The following is an 18,237-nucleotide window of genomic DNA, read 5'->3' on the forward strand; positions in this document are numbered from 1 at the left end:
TAAAAGATCTAACATATACTGAAAACAAACGAAATGAACCCCAAAGCATACTTATAACACTCCAAACAGTCTGCAACACTAATGAACAAGCTTAAAATACCCCAAATCTATCCCAAAACCAACAGTATGCATTATAAACAACGTTAGGATTAAAAGGGACACTTACCTAAATATTACACCTTGGCTTCTTCTCCTATTCCACCTTTATTTCTCATTTTTTCTTCATCCTTCTCCATTGTTACTCCTTCTTCTTCCTCCTCCTCCTTCCATCCACACGTCTGAGCCTAGAAACACATCAAAATGTTAGATATTAGACAAAAATTCAGGAAATGGAGGGTGACTTAAGTATTGTAGCTTTGCTGCTGCTCCTCTTTCTCCTCCATTTCTCCTTTCTTCCTCCTTATCCTCCTTTATTTCTCCTTTCTTCCTCCTTCTGCTACAATTATCTACACACCTGAACCTCGAAACACGCGAAAACACGTAGAAATCACTAGATATTAGGCAAAATATGACGAACTGCGGATTTGGAAAAGTGCGGATTTGGGCCTATGGTGAGTCACAACCTGGGTGGGCTGTGGTCATCCGAGAGAACGGGAACGGGGGACTCGGCTAAATTACGTAAATCATTTGATTTCAAAATGACTTTTAGAAAAACGAAGCCACGGCCAAATGCTTGTTATTTTATGACGTGATAAATACTTAAACTAATTTTCAAAATATCAAAATATCTCCAGCTTAACTGGTTTTTAAAAAGGTCTAAATTAAGTACGTTAAAAGTACAAAACATTTTAACCCATAAATCTCTTAAAACGTCCTGTAAAGTCAAGCCATTTTCACTTGGCAAGTATTTTATCACACTTCTGGGAGTCTGAGCTATCTTTTAGGGCATTCTACAGCGAGTTAGACCGAGAAGCAGAAACGTGAGCAAATAAAATAATGAAAAATAAGAGCTTTTTACAACAGCCCCAAACACCATTTCAAAGTCCACATATTTCACTCATTAGATTGATTTCACACTTAAAAGAGGACAGGCACTCTTTGCTACCATAAAGGCCCACTTATACCTTGAAATGAAAAAGCTCAAAACTCCAGGTGGGAAATTTTGAGCGTTAAAAAGCCTTTAACATACGCCATAAAACACCACTAAACGCCACATATTTACCCAGCACAGGCGCGGAACACACTTCAAACACGACGAAACATTTATAGAAACCATAAAAACATACCATGGAAGCGCAATATTACCGTCAGGAAATATTCGAAAAAAAAGTATTTGACCCAGCAGGCTGGCGATAGAAGGGTGATGGCGTGGGTAGGGTGATGGCTAGGGGACCGCCGGGGGGAGGCGGCCCGGAGAAAACCCCGGGAACAGTGGCGGCAGGACATCCATATATAGTCTTTATCATCTCACCAAACTAAAATTAAGCCACAGAGAGAAATTTTGACTAGGCTATATGAAATGTTAGACTGGTGGCTGCATTCTGACACATGTTTGGCCTATGGTAAATGAAGGAAACAAATATGAGAGGGTAATACAGACGCCTTGCTCTTTTTGATGGTCCTTATACCATTACTTTAAAATATTTGCGTACTGTTTTCACTCTCATATGTAAAGAAAACCTAACCTTAACTGAATAGCCTTATAAATACCTTTAATAGACGAAGATTAGGCAGTGTGGAGTGTTGTGGTGAAGGCTTGCCACTGCGTCTCTTGGTGCTGGTGCTTGGTGCTTCTTGAAAACTGTCGGTAATATAGCTTTTATGTAAATGCCAGGAGTCTTAGGAACAAGAAGGATGAGTTATCTAGTTATATAGTTGAGGAGGGCCTAGATGTTGTATGTGTCACAGAGCATGGGTAAATGAGGAAAAGTTTAGGGAAAATAGGAAAGAATATGAAGTAGATGGATACATTATGTATTTACACCAGAGAATTGGTAGGATAGGCGGAGGAGTAGTTATTTATGTAAAAATCCTTCATTTCCAGTCAGGTTAATGGTATTAAGGTAGATAACAGAGTAGAGTCCTTATGGCTGGATGTTAGAGTAAACAAAAGTAAGGTTATTAGAGTAGGAGCTTTTATAGGCCACCTAACCAGTCAGCAGATGTAGACAACCTTATGGTAGATGAGATAAATAGGGGTGTACTAGTCAGACAATTATCTTAGGGATTTTAATCTTAAGTCAGTAAACTGGGAGAGGATGGTAGGAGATGCTAGTGAAAATAAGTTTATGGAAAGTTTTCAGGATAACTATTTAGTGCAGATGGTAGATAAACCTACTAGGGGGAGGAAGGTTTTAGACATAGTACTAACAAATATTGAGCATTGTTTAAAGGAAGTTGAGGTAGGAGAGACTTTAGCAAACAGTGACCACCATATAATTAGATTTATCATTAATTCCAGTAGGGATAATATAGCGAATAAGACTAGAGTCCCAAACTATCAGAAAGGCAATTATGGTAGGTTACGTCAGTTATTAGGAGAGGTAAACTGGGAAGATAGTTTTGGAATTAAAACTGCACAGGAGATGTGGGATATTTTAAGGTTGTAGTAAAGGGTATAGTGATGCAGTGTATCCCTTACAAAGATATAAGGCAGAGAAACAGGAAGCCATTATGGTGGACTCATGAGATAGGTAGCCAGATCAGAGAGAAGAAGAGGGCATATAGAGAGTTGCAGAAAAGTGGGAAGATGTAGATTTGATTAAGTACAGACAGGTCAGAGATGATTTGAGTAAGGTTATAAAAAAAGTAAAAGACAGGCAGAGATAAAACTAGCTAGAGCTGGGAGTAAAGATCCCAAAAAATTATATAGTTATTACAAGGTCAGTGATAAAAGAAATAAGGATAGGATTGGACCACTCAGAAAAGATGGTGTAGTAGTGGATCAAAATGAAGACATAGTAGAATTATTGAATGAACAATTTTCTTCAGTATTTACTAGGGAAAGAATAGGAAATCCTGTTACAAACAGTGCGGCGAGTAGTTTAAGAGCTTTAGAAAATATTGATATAAAACCGGGAATTATTAGGAAATTTATTCTTGAACTAGACGATAGGAAAGCCAGTGGTCCTGATGAGCTACATGCCAGAGTACTTAGGGAGGGTGTAGACAGTATTTCTGAAGCACTTAAGTTAATCTTTGAAAGATCACTTAGGTTTGCTGAGATACCTCAGGACTGGAAGTTAGCTAATGTTACTCCAATATTTAAAAAGGTAGGAAGGATGATGCGAATAATTATAGACCGATCAGTTTAACTAGTATAGTATGTAAGATACTAGAGAAAATCATTAAGGGTAGTATTTGGGAGCATTTAAATGAGAATAGATTAATTAGAGATACCCAACATGGCTTTAGATCAGGGAGGTCCTGTCTTACAAATTTGCTCGATATCTTAGAATATATTACCAAGGAGTTAGATGATGGAAATAGCATAGATGTTATATATCTAGATTTTAGCAAGGCGTTTGATAAGGTACCGCATAGGAGGCTAGTGTACAAATTGAGACTACATGGGATAGGGGGTAGGTTAGTTGACTGGATTAGTGAATGGCTTTCTGATAGGAAACAGAGAGTAGTATTAAATGGGGCAATGTCTGAGTGGAAGGAAGTGGTTAGTGGGTACCCCAAGGATCAGTGCTAGGACCTCTTCTTTTCTTGGTGTACATTAACGATTTAGATTTAGGAATTAGTAGCAAAGTATCAAAGTTTGCAGATGATACTAAGATAGCATGTGCAGTACAGGGTGAAAAGGACAATTACAGAATACAACGAGACCTGGACAGGCTGATAGCATGGGCAGACAGGTGGCAGATGGAGTTTAATTCTGATAAGTGTCAGGTTATGCATTTAGGTAAAGACAACACAAACTTTAACTATGAGATGGAGGGATGTTGGCTAGAGGCAGTAGAGGAAGGAAAGGATTTAGGAGTAGTGATAGACAGGACTATGAAATTTTCAAAGCAATGTTTAGAAGCAAGAAATAGGGCAAATAGGATCCTGGGTTTTATAAATAGAAATGTTAGTTATAAAAGTAAGGAAGTGGTGCGTAGCTTATATAATTCCTATGTTAGGCCCCATTTAGAGTATTGCATACAGGCCTGGTCACCCCACTATAGGCAGGATATCAACATGTTAGAAGCAGTTCAGAGAAGAGCAACTAGGATGATACCAGCATTAAAGCGCCTGGAGTATAGAGATAGATTAAAGGAATTAAACATGTTTTCATTTGAGAGGAGATGTATAAGAGGGATATGATAGAGTTATTTAAAATGTTTTCAGATACAAACTACATAGATGTGAGATCTTTCTTTACCTTAGAGGAGGGAAATAGGACTAGAAATCATGGCAGGAAGATTAGAAAGCAAGGCTGCAGGTTAGATATAAGAAAATATTTCTTTAGTCATAGAGTGGTAGACTTCTGGAATGCATTGCCAGAGACGGTTGTAAATAGCACTAGTTTGACAATGTTTAAAAACAGATTAGATAAGCACTTAAATTCATTAGATTTATAATTATGTATAGCACTGCATGATAGTTTTTATAAGAAATTTACTATAGTTAATAAGACATGATCCCCATGTATGGGGACCACAAATTGTAGAGGATTTCGCTGCAGGACTTAGCCCTGTTAATGGGCCAAATATTTAGAATTAGTATATAATGTATTGTGTACTTGTAAGTGTATCTTTAAGTACTGATGACGAGGTCGCTGTGCGACTGATACAGGATAACCTAGATGGGCCCTGGTGGCCCTTTGTTATCCTATTATTTATGTTATGTTATGTTATGTTAGTGTGTGTGTGTGTCTCTGGATGTGGGTGTGGGTGTGCATGGGTCAGTATAGCCCACCGCCACAACTGCTGTCACCACCACCACCGCTAGAAGACTACTGCCGTAGCAAAAGGTTAGCTGTGAAGACAGGACGCATGTATATATGTTTATGATAACTATCTGTTACTAAATCTCTTATTAATGGGACGCTATGCTTATACAAATACCACATGTCGATTTATTGGTTATTGTGACATCTTCCTCTTCATTATCGTGTCCAGCTTTTGTTATTTGTCAAAGCAGGAAATATTAAATTGTATCTTGTTGTACAGCGAGTGTTGGCAACTCCCGCGAGGCAATAAACAAGGTGCTTAAAAGGCAGACTGTACTATTTTTCTCATTCTCTATTTCTACCGTCTGATACACGAGTATTTCTGACAATAAACCAGGGTGACAGGACACTAAGTAGAGGAATATAGACTTTTTTCTATCTACATACACATCTATATTGTTATTTATATACGAATTTATTGACTTATCTATCTGCCTGCCTATCCATCTATCTGTTTGTTTGTCCAACTGTCCATTTCCGTATCTATCAACCCATCAAATTACCCGCTTATCCATCTATCTTCACACAAGCATATAAATACCACCACCGCCACTACCACCACCACCACCACCACAACCACTGCCAGTTCCCGCACCTGCTCATCTTCGCCCTCATGAACGGGAGTGTGTCAGTGATAGGCGAGGGACACATCGGCTCCATCAATTGCATCGCCAACCTTCGCCTACTGTTTCGTGTCAACCGGGGAGTCCCTGGCGACACATCCCTCCCGACCTACACGCTTTCGGACCCACGTAGCACGGCCGTGGGCGTGGGTGTAATCGTGGGTGACATATACGTGGTGTCAGGCGCTTATCCGATTCCCTTTGCCTCTGTCGTCTTCATTGGTTCTCTACACACTTGTCAGGTCCCTACACGTGCACACTCGCGTACGGCAACACGTGCCTGGCCACGCGCACCACATACCTCCTACAGTACACTTCTAAGCGCCTTCGTACCGCGCGATGCTTTTTTCTGCCAAGGACAGGCGCTGTTTGTCAAACAGACAATCAACCAGTGTGTCAGACAGTCAGTTAGTCAATCATTCAGTCATTCACTCAGTCAGCCAGATAGTCAGTCATTTAGTTAGTATTTTATTAATTTAATCAGTCAGTCAGTCAGTCAATCAGTCCAAATATCAGTCAGTCAGTGAATCTATTAGTTAGACAGGCAATCTATCCATCAATCCGTCAATCTTTCAGCCACTCAATCAATCAATATTCACGATGCAAAACAAGCAAACACACCACCAATAGTTACCACCATAATCACCACCACCACCACCACCAATACACACCACACTGACATCATCACCACCAACACTGTGATACAATACGATGCAACAGGGTATTGTAGCCATTTTTGCCTCTCCGCGTGGTGTATCATCGTTGAGTGATGCAACAGTGTCATTCAGTTTGTTCCTGACCGTAGCCATGAGTGCAAATGGGCAGTTGTCTGTGGCCACACAACTGATTTTCAGTTTGTCTGCAATTGGGGTCAAAATTGCAAAAAATATTCATGCCCGTCCACGACAACACTGAACATGCAACGCGACGATCCCACGCTCCTCGTCCACACACACACACACACACACACACACACACGGTCCGGTAGCTCATTGGTTAGAGCGCTGGCTTCACAAGCCAGATGACCAGGGTTCGATTCCCCGGCCGGGTGGAGATATTTGGGTGTGTCTCCTTTCACGTGTAGCCCCTGTTCACCTAGCAGTGAGTAGGTACGGGATGTAAATCGAGGAGTTGTGACCTTGTTGTCCCGGTGTGTGCTGTGTGCCTGGTCTCAGACCTATCTCAAGATCGGAAATAATGAGCTCTGAGCTCGTTCTGTAGGGTAACGTCTGGCTGTCTCGTCAGAGACTGCACCAGATCAAACAGTGAACACACACACACACACACACGAAGGTTGTTGGTGAGTTGTGTATCATTCCTTTGAGTTAACGCCAAAAGACCGAAAAATGGCGGATCGAACCCGTTGCGTAACTTTGTGTCATATTTTGACACGCAACGGTGAAGCACTATCCTGTCAACACTGCTACGCAACGGTGATCCGATACGTGGAAATGCAACAAGTGTGTACACGCCTTAATTAAAACACAAACAATATTCATACACAGTGTTACACCCGCAACCCCGACCGCCGCCCCTCCACCGCTCCTCTGGTCCCGCGGCACGCAGGGTGGCCAGCCAGACAGCCGAGGTGACTCTGGGCGGCGGACTAACCTTCCTTCAAGACGTGTTTGTGTCCGTGGTGGAGGAATGAACTGATGGTGGTGGTGGTGGTGGTGGTGGAGGTCAGGATTCAGGCAGGAGAGTGAGAGAGTGCGTGAGTGAGTGAGTGAGTGAATAAGTGAGTGAGAGAGAGGACAGGAAAGAATAGAAGAAAGAGGAAAAATAAGAATATCTTATCAGAACACAACATTTTCTCTCCCTCTCCCCCCACCCCAGGTCTCGTGTCTGGTGATGAAATGGACGTCTGGTGGTGGTGGTGGTGGTGGTGGTCAGTTGCCAAATGAAAATATTCTACGTCACCAGCTCCACCTGGAAAAGTCGCTAAAAGGTCGCTAAATCATTGTTGTATATGCTACAAATGTGCCTAGAGGAAGTAAGTGGCTTGACTAACACATAGGCTAATCAGTGCAAGGCCCCCTTGACTCTAACACCCGCATCACACCACAGCCCGTCCTTATTACGTCCTGCAAAAATCTCCAGGACGTGCTGAGGACGGGCATGGACGCGGCAAGGACCAGCTCCACCTTGAAAAATCGCTAAAAGGTCGGATATCAAGGGACGTACGCAGTAAAGGCTTGGTAGATACGTAGCAGTGGAGGGATTTCGCAATTCCACCACGTCTCCACTACGTCCTCAAAAATGTTATGAACGTGTTGAGAAGCTGCTGCGCGTAGTAAGGACCGCCTCTGGTGTGATGGGGCCTTGACACGGAGAGTTTATCCCTGTCAGTGACGCACACCAAACTTGTCTCGGGAGCCTCGCTCGTCTCCTCTCCACCTCCCCCTCCCCTGCTGTTCTTCACACTCTCATCACTCGCCTTTTAAATCTCATTGATGTTTACTTAATTGATTGATAAGTTTATTGTTGTAGCAGTGTATATGTTACACCCCGTTTGTGAAATTGCCCATTTCATGAAATGGGCAAACCCAATTCATGAAAATGAACCTAACCTAACTTAACCTAACCTAACCTAACCTCACCTAACCTAATCTAACCTAACCTAACCTAACGTAACCTAACCTAACCTAACCTAACCTAACCATTTCATGAAATGGCCACTCCATTGCACATTTCATGAATTGGGTTAGGTGAGGTTAGGTTAGGTTAGGTTAGGTTAGGTTAGGTTAGGTTCATTTCATGAATTGGGTTTGCCCATTTCATGAAATGGGCAATTTCACAAACGGGGTGTAACATATACACCATCGAACTGTTGTCCATTTACGTATGAATGAACCTATCAAATTACCAGCTTATGTATCTATCTATCTACACACAAGCATGTAGATATCTCCACCAGCACCGCCAACACCCACACCTGCCCACCTTCGCCATCATGAACGGCAGTGTGTCAGTTTACACATTACTACTAGTATTTCCATGCCACTATATTGTGGCATCATATCACCTCAGACGCTGGTCAACAAGACGAGACACAGCAAGGAGACCACACCAGACCAGACGGCACGAGAGAGAGGGAGGAGAGGAGAGGAGAGGAGACCAGAAATGACACACACACACTTACCACACACAAACACACAAAGCTATGGGCGGCGTCAACAGCTCCACACCCACTGCCGTACACATCTATCCCGCCCATCCATGCTCACGCCCAGGTTTCCCCAGTCAGCCCATACGCCTCCGCAGCCGCCCTCACTATATAATGAAGTGACTCAAGACACACAGATCCACGTGTTCCGGAGAAAACTGACGTCTGGCAGGAGAGAGAGAGAGAGAGAGAGAGAGAGAGAGAGAGAGAGAGAGAGAGAGAGAGAGAGAGGACACACACACACATAACACCTACAGTACACAACCACCCTCCCCACGCATTATAACTACCATACGCCTAATTAACTACCTTAACTACCCTCCACCAGCTAACTGTCCACATGTGACTCCTTCAATGCACGACACACCTTCCTGGTAGAGCCTGTCCACCCCGTCACTGTCCCATCACCGTCCCATCACTAATGACACTGTGGCACCATTAATTCACTACCCTTCACTATCCACTCACTCCCACACGTCACGTCACCCCTTCAGTGCATTATTATACAGCTTTCTATTAAACTATCCTCCCCATTACCGTCCCATCACTGTCCCATCATGTTTGTTCCCTCCACTTTATTAATAGACTCACCCTTTCACTGAGCAGGTGGAGCTGGTGGACTAGGTGGGGCAAGTGGGGCGGTCACCGTGTTCACAGGTCTCGTGTCTGGTGAGGAAATGGACGTCTGGTCACTAGCTGTGGCAGTGGTGGTGGTGGTGGTGAGTTGCCAAATGGAAATATTGTACGTCACCAGATCCACCTTGAAAAGTCGCTAAAAGGTCGCTAAATCATTGTTGTACATGCTACAAATGTTCCTACACGAAGTAATTGTCTTGACTTACACATAGGCTAATCAGTATAGGGTCCCGTTGACTCTAATAAGGACCGTTTATCCCTCCCAGTGACGCAGAGCAAACTTGTCTCGAGAGCCTCACTCAGATTGATTGATAAGTTTATTGTTGTAGCAGTGTATACACCATCGAACTGTTGTCCATTTCCCTATGAATGAACTTATCAAATTACCAGCTTATATATCTATCAACACACAAGCATGTAGACCAGCACCGCCAACACCCACACCTGCCCACCTTCGCCATCATGGAGGGCAGTGTGTCAGTTTACACATTACTACTAGTATTTCCATGCCACTATATTGTGGCATCATATCACCTCAGACGCTGTGGCGCCATGCAACAAATTGTTGACTAATTTCGCTTCACTTGCAAACCAGATATTGTTTTGCATCTCTTTCAACTGATAGGAAAACAAGTCGATACATTATGCATTTTATTATATCAAGAGATATTGTGTTGCCATTAGAAATATATAGGAGTATCATTCACAAGATATCGTCATATCAGTAGGTATAAAAATAAATACAAGTAACAAAAACTGCACCACGTTACAAGACACTGGCCAGACACTTAAATTAAGTATTGCATTGAAAGACTCACAAAACATCATCTTGGGAAACACGTAACAATACCTTTGTGCTTCACAACAGGAATGATGAGTGATGAGCAGAGGAATCGTGACCCAAGAGGTTACCTTCCTCTCTTGGTCTACACTCTCCTTTCTTAAATACTATATACATATGTACACCGTACACTCCTATTACAATAACATAACATAACATAACATAAATAATAGGATAACAAAGGGCCACCAGGGCCCATCTAGGTTATCCTGTATCAGTCGCACAGCGACCTCGTCATCAGTACTTAAAGATACACTTACAAGTACACAATACATTATATACTAATTCTAAATATTTGGCCCATTAACAGGGCTAAGTCCTGCAGTGAATTCCTCTACAATCTGTGATCCCCATACATGGGGATCATGTCTTGTTTAACTATAGTCAATTTCTTATAAAAACTATCATGCAGTGCTGTACATAATTATAAATCTAATAAATTGAAGTGCTTATCTAATCTGTTTTTCAACATTGTCAAACTAGTGCTATTTACAACCCTCTCTGGCAATGCATTCCAGAGCTCTACCACCCTATGACTAAAGAAATATTTTCTTCTATCTAACCTGCAGCCTTGCTTTCTAATCTTCCTGCCATGATTTGTAGTCCTACTTCCCTCCTCTAAGGTAAAGAAAGATCTCACATCTATGTAGTTTGTATCTGAGAACATTTGAAATAACTCTATCATATCCATTATTAATATGATTTCTACTTTATATATAGCAAAAACAGAATGGATAAGGGATTATTTGAAGGACAGGGAAATGAGAACTGTGATCAGAGATACATACTCAACTTGGGGTTAAGTAACCAGCAGAGTGCAACAAGGGTCAGTGTTAACCCCCATTATGTAAACGACATTCACAATGGGGTAAACAGTTCTATTAATGTATTTGCTGATGATGCAAAGCTGCTAAGAGTTATCAAAACCAGGGAGGACGTTTTGCTGTTACAGGAAGATATAAACAAGATCTAGGAATGGAGCAGGAAGTGCAAATTGGAGTTTAATGCCAAGAAATGTCACGTAATGGAACTAAGAAAGAGTAAGAGAAGACCGGTATGGAACTACCTCATGGATAAGGAACAAATAATGAAGACTAAAGAGGAAAAAGATCTGGGAGTGATTATACAGGAAAATCTCAACCCAAAAAACACATAGGCAAGATATTTGGATTATCATGTAAAATGTTGACAAATATAAGAATGACATTTCAATTCATGGACAAAGATAGGATGAAAAAAATCATCACAAGCATGATACGCCCAAGGCTGGAATATGCAGCTGTGGTGTGGTCTCCACGAGTTCTGAAAAGGATATAAGAAGATTAGAACAGATACAGAAGATTGCTAAAAAGATGGTGCCAGAACTAAAGGACCTAATATACAAAGAATGGCTCAAGGAAATGTGACTGCCAACCTCACAAGATAGAAGAGAATGAGGGGACCTAATAACAATGTACAAGATAGTCAATGGCAGTGAACAAAATAGACAAGGAAGACCTGGTGCTGGTGATGGCGGTGGACAAAACGTGTGTGGTGACTTCAAATAAATGGGCGTGTGGTTTTCTGCGGACCTGCAAATGTTTGGTTAGGTTAGATTAGGTCAGTTAAAAATCCATCAATAAAATGACAAGGTTAGGTTAGACTGAGAGAAGAATATGACATTCAAACAACAAGATCGCATAGTAAAAAGCTGAGGAAGGGAAGATGTCTGAGAGATGTTCAAAAATAGAGTTTCCCGCAAAGATGTGTTGACACGTGGAACAGTTTGGGTGAAGAAGTGGTGTCACCAACGAGTGTGCACAGTTTAAAGAAAAATTGGATAAGTGTAGATATGGAGACAGGGCCACACCAGCGTAAAGCCCAGGCCCTGGAAAAATACAACTAGCTAAATACACAAACACATAAACACACACACACACACCTGTTGTCTAGTGTTTGCATTGGCCTGGGCAAGTAGTGTAGAGTGGTTTTACATGAAATGAAGTGTCAGAGAATGCTGAGTAAAGAAGAGCTTCCATCTAAATGCAGGTAAGAGACTACGGAAAGAATGAAAGAATATGATGACTATGTTGATGAGGGAGTAAGCGCATTCCAAGGTTTTCATACACCAAATACTTCACTATTTAAACAAATAGTGTGTAATCATGCGTTTTGTCAACATTTCTGTGTTTTGCTGTAAAAAGGATGAAAACTGTTCAAATAACATGTTTTTGTTAATTTTACTTAAATATCTCTATATTGGCTTGTTTTCCCACTAAAACACATAAATGAACAAAAAAAGCATCATTATACACTATTTGTTTAAGGAAGTGAAATATGTCAAAAATGGATTATGATTTCCAGCATTTTCTGCACTAAAACTCAGAAATGCAGGCAAAACACTATATTTGTTGAAACGCCTTATTTATATGTTTTGAAGGTGTTTTATGGAAAAAAGACTATCTCCATTGAAGATTGTTTATATTCAAGTCATTTTATATTTTTATGCTTCAAAACGATAGAATTCATAAAAAAAACAAGCCAATATAGAGAAACCAAAGTAAAAGTAACAATAACGTGTTATTTTAGTAGTTTCACCATTTTTTGCACTAAAACACAGAAATGCAGGAAAAACGCATGATAATACACTATTTGTTTAAGGACCTGAATTATGTCAACAATGGGTTATTTTGGTGTTTTCCACCATTTTATGCACCAAAACTCAGAAATGCTGGCAAAACACTATATTTGTTATAATGTCTTATTTATGTGTTTTTGAGGTGTTTTATGAAGAAAAAAAAAACTATCCAGATTGAAAGCTTTGTATATACAAGTGATTTTATATTGTTATGCTTGAAAGCAATAAAATTGATGAAAACAAGGCAATATAGAGAAAACCAAAGTAAACGTCAGAAAAACGTGTTATTTAAGTATTTTTAAGCTTTTTTTTCACCAAAACACAGAAATGCAGGAAAAACAAATGATTACACAATTTCTGTTTAAGGAACTGAAATATGTCAAAAAAGGGTTATTTTGGTGTTTTCCACCATTTTATGCATCAAAACTCAGAAATGCTGGCAAAACACTGTATTTGTTAAAATGTCTTATTTATGTGTTTTTAAGGTGTTTTATGAAAAAAAAGTTTTTTTCATAAAACACCTTAACACATATAAATAAGATGTTTTAACAAATATAGTGTTTTGCCAGCATTTCCGAGTGTTTGGTGTATAAAATGGTGGAATACACCAATATAACCCATGTTTGGTATATTTCTGTTCCTTAAACAAATATTGTGTAATCATTTGTTTTTCCTGCATTTCTGTGTTTTGGTGCAAAAAAAGCTGAAAACTACTAAAATAATAAGTTTTTCTTACTTTTACTTTTGTTTTCTATATTGCCTTGTTTTCATCAATTTTATCATTTTGAGACATAGGTAACAATGGAAAATTAATTCAATATACAAAATTTCCAATCGAGATAGTTTTTTTTTTCATAAAACATCTTAATAGCACATAGATAAGATGTTTAAAGAAATATAGTCTTTGCGTGCATTTTGAGTTTTGTGGATAAAATGCTTGAAAACACCTTAATAACTCATTTTGACATATTTCAGTTCCTTAAACAAATAGTGTGTAATCCTGCGTTTTGTCTGCATTGCTGTGTTTTGGTGCAAAGATGAAGACTACTAAAATAACACATTTTTCTTACTTTTCTTTCATTTCCCTATATTGGCTTGTTTTCACACCTAAACACAAAATGCAATCAAAACGCATCATTACACATTATTTGTTTAAGGAAGTGAAATATGTCAAAATGAGTTATTATATTGTTTTCCAGCATTTTCTGCACTAAAACTCAGAAATGCAGGCAAAACACTATATTTGTTGAAACGTCTTATTTATGTGTTTTGAAGGTGTTTTATGAAAAAAAGACTATCTCCATTGAAGATTGTTTATATTCAAGTCATTTTACATTTTTATGCTTCAAAACGATAGAATTGATGAAAACAAGCCAATATAGAGAAACCAAAGTAAAAGTAACAATAATAACAGGTTATTTTAGTAGTTTCACTATTTTTTGCACTAAAACACAGAAATGCTGGCAAAACGCATCATAAAACACTATTTGTTTAGGAAACTGAATTATGTCTACAATGGGTTATTTTGGTGTTTTCCACCATTTTATGCACCAAAACTCAGAAATGCAGGAAAAACACTATATTTGTTATAATGTCTTATTTATGTGTTTTTCAGGTGTTTTATGAAGGAAAAAAAAAAAAAAAAAACTATCCAGATTGAAAGCTTTGTATATAGAAGTGATTTTATATTGTTATGCTTGAAAGCAATAAAATTGATGAAAACAAGCCAATATAGAGAAACCAAAGTAAAAGTCAGAAAAACGTGTTATTTAAGTATTTTTAAGCTTTTTTCACCAAAACACAGAAATGCAGGAAAAACAAATGATTACACAATTTCTGTTTAAGGAACTGAAATATGTCAAAAAGGTTATTTTGGTGTTTTCCAGCATTTTAGGGTGACTTAAGTATTGTAGCTTTGCTGCTCCTCTTCTCTCCTCCATTTCTCCTTTCTTCTTCCTTATCCTCCTTTATTTCTCCTTTCTTCCTCCTTCTGCTACAATTATCTACACACCTGAACCTATAAACACACGAAAACACGTAGAAATCACTAGATATTAGGCAAAATATCGACGAACTGCGGATTTGGAAAAGCGGCGCCTGGGCCTATGGCGAGTCACTACCTGGGTGGGCTGTGGTCATCGAGAGAGAACGGGAACGGGGGACTCGGCTAAATTACGTAAATAATTTGATTTCAAAATGACTTTTAGAAAAACGAAGCCACGGCCAAATGCTTGTTATTTTATGACGTGATAAATACTTAAACTAATTTTCAAAATATCAAAATATCTCCAGCTTAACTGGTTTTAAAAAGGTCTAAATTAAGTACGTTAAAAGTACAAAAACATTTTAACCCATAAATCTCTTAAAACGTCCTGTAAAGTCAAGCCATTTTCACTTGGCGAGAATTTCATCACACTTCAAGGAGTCTGAGCTATCTTTTAGGGCATTCTACAGCGAGTTAGACCGAGAAGCAGAAACGTGAGCAAATAAAATAATGAAAAATAAGAGCTTTTTACAACAGCCCCAAACACCATTTCAAAGTCCACATATTTCACTCAATAGATTGATTTCACACTTAAAAGAGGACAGGCACTTTTGCTACCATAAAGGCCCACTTATACCTTGAATGAAAAAGCTCAAAATTCCAGGTGGGAAATTTTGAGCGTTAAAAAGCCTTTAACATACGCCATAAAACACCACTAAACGCCACATATTTACCCAGCACAGGCGCGGAACACACTTCAAACACGACGAAACATTTATAGAAACCATAAAACATACCATGGAAGCGCAATATTACCGTCAGGAAATATTCGAAAAAAAAGTATTTGACCCAGCAGGCTGGCGATAGAAGGGTGATGGCGAGGGTTGGGTGATGGCTAGGGGACCGCCGGGAAGGCGGCCTGGGAAAACCCGGGAACAGTGGCGGCAGGACATCCATATATAGTCTTTATCATCTCACCAAACCAAAATTAAGCCACAGAGAGAAATTTTGACTAGGCTATATGAAATGTTAGACTGGTGGCTGCATTCTGACACATGTTTGGCCTATGGTAAATGAAGGAAACAAATATGAGAGGGTAATACAGACGCCTTGCTCTTTTTGATGGTCCTTATACCATTACTTTAAAATATTTGCGTAGTTTTCACTCTCATATGTAAAGAAAACCTAACTTTAACTGAATAGCCTTATAAATACCTTTAATAGACGAAGATTAGGCAGTGTGAAGTGTTGTGGTGAAGGCTTGCCATGCTGTTCTCTTGCTGCTGGTGCTTCTTGAAAACTGTCGGTAATATAGTGGATGTTAGAGTAAACAAAAGTAAGGTTATTAGAGTAGGAGCTTTTATAGACCACCTAACCAGTCAGCAGATGTAGACAACCTTATGGTAGATGAGATAAATAGGGGGTGTACTAGTCAGACAATTATCTTAGGGGATTTTAATCTTAAGTCAGTAAACTGGGAGAGGATGGTAGGAGATGCTAGTGAAAATAAGTTTATGGAAAGTTTTCAGGATAACTATTTAGTGCAGATGGTAGATAAACCTACTAGGGGGAGGAAGGTTTTAGACATAGTACTAACAAATATTGAGCATTGTTTAAAGGAAGTTGAGGTAGGAGAGACTTTAGCAAACAGTGACCATCATATAATTAGATTTATCATTAATTCCAGTAGGGATAATATAGTGAATAAGACTAGAGTCCCAAACTATCAGAAAGGCAATTATGGTAGTTGTCAGTTATTAGGAGAGGTAAACTGGGAAGATAGTTTTGGAAATAAAACTGCACAGGAGATGTGGGATATTTTTAAGGTTGTAGTAAAGGGTATAGTGATGCAGTGTATCCCTTACAAAGATATAAGGCAGAGAAACAGGAAGCCATTATGGTGGACTCATGAGATAGGTAGCCAGATCAGAGAGAAGAAGAGGGCATACAGAGTTGCAGAAAAGTGGGGAAGATGTAGATTTGATTAGGTACAGACAGGTCAGAGATGATTTGAGTAAGGTTATAAAAAAAAGTAAAAGGCAGGCAGAGATAAAACTAGCTAGAGCTGGGAGTAAAGATCCCAAAAAATTATATAGTTATTACAAGGTCAGTGATAAAAGAAATAAGGATAGGATTGGACCACTCAGAAAAGATGGTGTAGTAGTGGATCAAAATGAAGACATAGTAGAATTATTGAATGAACAATTTTCTTCAGTATTTACTAGGGAAAGAATAGGAAATCCTGTTACAAACAGTGCGACGAGTAGTTTAAGAGCTTTAGAAAATATTGATATAAAACCGGGAATTATTAGGAAATTTATTCTTGAACTAGACGATAGGAAAGCTAGTGGTCCTGATGAGCTACATGCCAGAGTACTTAGGAGGGTGTAGACAGTATTTCTGAAGCACTTAAGTTAATCTTTGAAAGATCACTTAGGTTTGCTGAGATACCTCAGGACTGGAAGTTAGCTAATGTTACTCCAATATTTAAAAAGGTAGGAAGGATGATGCGAATAATTATAGACCGATCAGTTTAACTAGTATAGTATGTAAGATACTAGAGAAAATCATTAAGGGTAGTATTTGGGAGCATTTAAATGAGAATAGATTAATTAGAGATACCCAACATGGCTTTAGATCAGGGAGGTCCTGTCTTACAAATTTGCTCGATATCTTAGAATATATTACCAAGGAGTTAGATGATGGAAATAGCATAGATGTTATATATCTAGATTTTAGCAAGGCGTTTGATAAGGTACCGCATAGGAGGCTAGTGTACAAATTGAGACTACATGGGATAGGGGTAGGTTAGTTGACTGGATTAGTGAATGGCTTTCTGATAGGAAACAGAGAGTAGTATTAAATGGGGCAATGTCTGAGTGGAAGGAAGTGGTTAGTGGGGTACCCCAAGGATCAGTGCTAGGACCTCTTCTTTTCTTGGTGTACATTAACGATTTAGATATAGGAATTAGTAGCAAAGTATCAAAGTTTGCAGATGATACTAAGATAGCATGTGCAGTACAGGGTGAAAAGGACAATTACAGAATACAACGAGACCTGGACAGGCTGATAGCATGGGCAGACAGGTGGCAGATGGAGTTTAATTCTAAAAAGTGTCAGGTTATGCATTTAGGTAAAGACAACACAAACTTTAACTATGAGATGGAGGGATGTTGGCTAGAGGCAGTAGAGGAAGGAAAGGATTTAGGAGTAGTGATAGACAGGACTATATAGCAACACTTCACTTTATTTGTGTGTGTGTGTGTGTGTGTGTGTGTGTGTGTGTGTGTGTGTGGTCTGTGGGTGTGGGTGTGTGTGTGTGTCTCTGGGTGTGGATGTGCATGGGTCAGTATAGCCCACCGCCACAACTGTGTTCACCACCACCACCGCTAAGAGACTACTGCCGTAGCAAAAGGTTATCTGTGAAGTCAGGACGCATGTATATATGTTTATGATAACTATCTGTCACTAAATCTCTTATTAATGAG

At 39.4% G+C, this 18,237-nt stretch overlaps 1 long non-coding RNA gene across 1 annotated transcript; it reads right to left on the reverse strand.

Annotated features, from left to right (window-relative positions):
- Positions 1 to 222: 222 nt before the first annotated feature.
- Positions 223 to 9,323, reverse strand: LOC123502339. The gene is made up of 3 exons (XR_006673956.1): positions 9,263 to 9,323; positions 1,651 to 1,741; positions 223 to 284 (listed from the first exon to the last, which is right to left on the reverse strand). It is a non-coding gene; the product is annotated as an uncharacterized LOC123502339 (long non-coding RNA).
- Positions 9,324 to 18,237: the final 8,914 nt, after the last annotated feature.

Source organism: Portunus trituberculatus, chromosome 11, assembly GCF_017591435.1.
Source record: "Portunus trituberculatus isolate SZX2019 chromosome 11, ASM1759143v1, whole genome shotgun sequence".
Classification (NCBI taxonomy): domain Eukaryota; kingdom Metazoa; phylum Arthropoda; class Malacostraca; order Decapoda; family Portunidae; genus Portunus; species Portunus trituberculatus.